This window comes from Leptopilina heterotoma, unplaced genomic scaffold, assembly GCF_015476425.1.
Source record: "Leptopilina heterotoma isolate Lh14 unplaced genomic scaffold, ASM1547642v1 Lhet_773, whole genome shotgun sequence".
Taxonomy (NCBI): Eukaryota; Metazoa; Arthropoda; class Insecta; order Hymenoptera; family Figitidae; genus Leptopilina; species Leptopilina heterotoma.
In genome coordinates, this window is record NW_025111178.1 from 202,074 (window position 1) to 207,650 (window position 5,577).

At 23.2% G+C, this 5,577-nt stretch overlaps 1 long non-coding RNA gene across 1 annotated transcript; it reads right to left on the bottom strand.

The window, feature by feature from the left end:
- Positions 1 to 4,298: 4,298 nt before the first annotated feature.
- Positions 4,299 to 4,971, bottom strand: LOC122510911. Its single transcript, XR_006302474.1, has 2 exons — positions 4,468 to 4,971; positions 4,299 to 4,394 (listed from the first exon to the last, which is right to left on the bottom strand). It is a non-coding gene; the product is annotated as an uncharacterized LOC122510911 (long non-coding RNA).
- Between the last annotated feature and the right edge of the window lie 606 nt (positions 4,972 to 5,577).

Below are 5,577 nucleotides of genomic sequence, written 5' to 3' on the forward strand. Positions count from 1 at the left end.
GGCTGCTTCTACAACAACTTTTTTCCATCGACACTGTTTTACTCCTAGGAGTGATCAGTGGTGCTCAATATTGTAACTTTATTTATTTAATGTATACTTTATTTGTAAACTTTACAATATTGAGAACAACTGATAACTCCTAGGAGTAACTCCGAGTAATTGCCGTAAACAGCCAATATTATTTAAGGCTGCGTCTGCAACAGAGAAAATAATATGGAGTAAATTGTGTAATGTGTAGTGTAATTGCCCCTGCTGTCAGTTGGCAGTGACAAAAACAATACACATTACACTGCAAATTACACATTATTTTTTCTTTTGCAAATACAGCCCAATAATAAGTAAATTTATATAAAAATATTAATTTTATGGCAATTTTGGCTCATTTTTAAACTCGCTTTTATTAATTATTGGCATTTAAAACAAAATTTATTCTAAACCTGTTTAAAATTGCCGCCTATTTTCGGCTCGGTCTGCTACGGAAAAGCGAGGTGTGAGCGATCCGCTGCCTGCCTGCCTGCGCAGGCAGGCAGTAAGAAAAGGTGTGAGTGCGCCTTAATGCGTCTCATTACGTATTCTGAAACATTACGTGACCGGAAATAATTTGTCATATTCCTTGCTTTCTATTGGTGGAATTTTTCGTCTTTCTACATAGGCCAATGAAAATATTATCTAACTTTGATTACTACTTAACAAGTCATTATGATTGGGCAGTTGTAACTTCCACGTGGCATGTGCATTTCAGAGAGGTTATATGTTCGCGTTGCCTGTTTTGCGTTACCTCTTCTGCATCATTATTCCATGTGATGATTAAAGGCGTTAAATGTGTGCAGTGTTATAAAATAAGAATCAAATCTTATCATACAATCTTCGCAGCAATCATCTAAACCTTTATCAGCAATTGAAGTACAAGGATACAACCCAAGTGAGAAAGTTAATATTTATATAAAAATTTTCTATTTTCTTGCCTAAAATTGAAATTGATATTTTGTTTATATGTACTAAACCACTCTTCTCGACAAATTTTTAACACATTTTATTAAAAACAAATTTTTTCTCATTGCATCTGTTATTTCCCTTTGCTATATTTCTGATAAAAATCAGCTGTGCGTACTATTGAGATGTGTGTGTACGCGTATGTAGAATCGGATTTTATACAGTCGGTCATGTAGAGTCGGTCATTTTACAATCGGGACAAGTGCAATTGCAACCCTGCCTTATAAGAAATACTTATAAAATTTGTATTTATATATTTTTATTTAAAAAAATTTTTTTAAAAATAATTTTGTAATTTTTTATAATAAAAAATTATTTAAATCAATATGTAATTTAAAGATAAGGTTTAATTGAATTACTATAAATTCTTAATTTATAAAAATTATATTTAAATTATATTTATAAATAGGATTTAAAGGTAAAATTAATTAATTAATTAATTTGATTTAATTTTAAAATATGTACAAATTGCCCGTCAATTTAGTTTATTAATAAATAGTTAAATTTATTTAAAATTAAGTAAGTCGTAACAAAGAAAATATACTGGAAAGTGTATATAGAAGTTTAAATAAAAAGAAATTTAATTTTTTAGGGTAAAAAATTTTTTTTTTAAATATTAATAGGTAAAAATTTAATTTTAAGTAAATAAATTGAATAAATAAATTAAGTTGTATTTTAAATGTATTGTAAAAGAAAAAAATATTTTATTAAATTAAAGTTTTATTTATTTTACCTTTTGTATCAGGGTTAATTAAAATTATTTAGTTAAGTAAAAATTTCGAAATTAATAGAGATAAAATTTTAAAGAGTTAAAGTAATAAATTTATTTAAAATAAAATTTTTGTAATTAAATGTTAATCGAAATTAATAATATCTAATTTTTTAATAAATAAATTTAATTTATAATTTTTTATATACATATTATATTTTATATATATTAATGTAAATAAAAATTTAAATATTTTAAGGGATGAACTTTAAAATTTAATTAAAAATATAGATTAATATAATTAATTTATAAGATATAATTTAAAATTTTAATTTTTAGAAAAAATGTAATTATTTATTTAGTAGTTATTAATATTAATTTTTAATATATTTTAATTTATATATTAAAATGTAATTATAAATATTTTTTATTTAGTAATAATTATTAAATTAGTAAAAAATTTTGAATTTATGTAATAAATTTTTATTAGTAAATTAATTTTAATGAATTAAGCAAAAAATTTATATTTACCTGCACGGAGAGAAAAATCAAGCGTTTTTAGTATGGACAGTTAACCTTATTTAGTAAAAGAATTCACATGCGAAATAGGCGTAAAATTTCTGCTGTATTTGTATCAATTTCTACGTTATCAGCACAAAAGTTCTACCTTTAAACGCATGGGACGTCAGTATACTACGATTGCAAGAGATCCATGCTATTTTAGTATATGTTTCATGCAACTGAGGTATAAGGACACGCCTCTTAAGCAGGGCGTTCATACAAAATTACCATAGGAAATCTCCATACTAAAAACGCTTGATTTTTCTCTCCGTGTGTTTACTAAAAACATGTCTTTAAAATTAATTAATTTAAAGTCTAGTCTGCTCAATGAAAATTTTAAATAGCTGCAATATTTTTTATTGTACTAAGGTAGCGTAATAAAAAGTTTTTTAATTGAAAAATTGTATGAAAGATTATATAAAATATATACTTTATTAAAATTAAAATTTTAAAATTTATTTATAAGTAAAAAATCTTATTAAATTTTAATAGACGAGAAGCCCCTATAAAACTTTATAAATAAAAATGATTTAGATAAATATTATTGATTTAAATTAAATTATTTATTATATTGGGGTAATGAAAACATAATTTAATTTTTTTATAAATGATTATATAGATAGATAAAAATTTAAAAAGAGTGTTTAATTAAAATTATTAGATTAAGTTACTTTAGGGATAACAGCATAATATTTTTAGAAAGTTCTTATTGATAAAAATGTTTATGACCTCGGTGTTGAATTAAAATAAATATTAAAAGGAGATTTTTAATTATTAAGTCTATTCGACTTTTAAAATTTTACATGATTTGAGTTAAAATCGGTGTAAGCCAGATTGGTTTCTATCTTTAAAATATAAATTTAATATTTGTACGAAAGGACTTTATTAATAGTTAATTAAATAATTTTTAAATTTAAATAAAAATAAATATTAAATTTAGTTAAATTTTTATAATATTAATATGTCATATTAAAGTTAATTATTGAATAATTTAAATAATTTAATTTAAAATATAATATTGAAGATATTAAAATGATAAAATTATCTTTAAATATATATATAATTATATAATATAAATAAAATATATTTTATTTCCAATAAAAAGATTTAGTTTAAAGTAAACTGGTATAATTATTCAGAAACATACATTCTATAAATTAATTTAATTTATAGGGAAATAATAAAAAAAAATTAGATTTCTAATCTATTCATAAATGGGTGAATCATTTTTATTTCTTTAAAAATTGTAAAGTTTTATCATTTTAGAAAGGGGTGTATTTAATTTTAATAAAAAATTTAGTTAAATGCAAAAAATTTGAAGCATTTTTTTGAAAAATGCTAATTTTTATATCTAAAAGAAATGGGAAATAAATATCTATTAATAGGGAGGGGGAAACTTTAATCATATTTATAAGGAATAGATTAAATAAGTTCAATAATTTCTAATTAAGTGAACTATTTTTATCAAGTGACTTTTTTCAGGAATGGAAAACTGGTTTTCCTCATAGGATTTGAAAGAAATTTAAGAAAAAGAGGCAAAAGAAAGATCCTAAAATTTTTAATTTAATATAAAATTTAGACCTGATAGAATATTAAATTTTTAATATATTAATATATTAAAAAATATTAAAGAAAATTAATTTTAGTAAAAATATATTTTATATAATAAATTTAAATAATAGAAATAGATAAAGTAAATTATTTAGTTAAAATAAATATTAAAATAAATAAGGATAATGTAAAGAGGAAAATTGAATATTTTATTAATGTAGTGTAAATTACAAAATGTTTAAGTTATGTAATAATTTAAGTATTTTTATGAAAAAATTAAAATTATAGGAATAAAAATATTTTAGTAAATAAATCAAATTATGTAGTAAATAACATCTTGATGGACAATAATGAAATATTCAATATATTGTTACGTGAAAAGTAACTCACCTCTTAACATTTGTTATCCTCGTTTTAAATAAGAAATTCCGAAGAAATCTTATTTGGGAATGAGGAAAAAGAATCAATGAATAAAAGTTAAGAATTAGTTAAAATGAAATTTATTATAAAATAGTATATAATGATTTCTTGAAGTTCTTTATTTGTATGTTGCCGAGAGAAGACCAGTTCCAATAAACACCTTTAACAAATAGGCGTTTATTAGATATAGAAATTGTATCGAAAGAATATGATGAAAAGATTTAGTTAATTACCTTTATTGCTTCTTTGTGAAGTTGAAAACCCGTTCTCCGCTCGTGCGTCCACAGTCAGTTCAGATGCACCGCCTTTCCAATTTTTACTGCTTGGAGATTTGACAACGGCTTGGTCTCACACGAGATGGGTATTACTTAGACTGGGATAATCGTAGGTAACGAGTAAAGATTCGCACTGACTACTGGTACAGAGATGATGTCGATCGGTTTGATTTAAATTAGATACTGATTTTTGGATCCAAATTTAGGGCCTTATATACCCAGATCACATCCGTGTATCGACGTAATAGGGTTGTAAAAAGATTGCTCATCGATGGGTGTTTGTCAAGTTTGCTTGGTAACAGGTCTGGTCTAAGGTTACTTAGAGGTCACACACGTGGCATGTGACACCTCCCCTCTTAATTCAATCGCACAATTGAAAATTTGCGATTGAAGCTTCGGCAGAAGATTGACTAGAATTCTCGTCGCAAAGTTAACAATCTTGCAAAATCGTAGAAAAGAATTTCAAGAAAACATGAAGTGTTAACAAAGTATCTTAGTAGATCGTAGTAAAAAACAAATTTTGTTTATGTTATTTGTTAGAAAATTAATTGTAAGACAATAAAAATTATTTTGAAAATTTGTGTAAGTCGTAGAACAATTTTTTTTGAAAGAGAGAAAAAAAAAAAAAAAAAAATTTTGTATAAAAGAAAAATTTGTTTAAATCGTAGAACAATAATCGTAGAAAAAGAAAAATTTTGTTTAAATCGTAGAACAATAATCATAGAAAAAGAAAAGTTTTGTTTAAATAATCATAGAAAAAGAAAAGTTTTGTTTAAATCGTAGAATAATAATCGTAGAAAAAAGTTTTGTTTAAATCGTAGAACATTAATCAAAGAAAAATTTTGTTTAAATAATCATAGAAAAAGAAAAGTTTTGTTTAAATCGTAAAACAATAATCGTAGAAAAAAGTTTTGTTTAAATCGTAGAACAATAATCAAAGAAAAGTTTTGTTTAAATCGTAGAACAATAATCGTAGAAAAAAGTTTTGTTTAAATCGTAGAACAATAATCAAAGAAAAATTTTGTTTAAATCGTAGAACAATAATCGTAGAAAAAAGTTTTGTTTAGT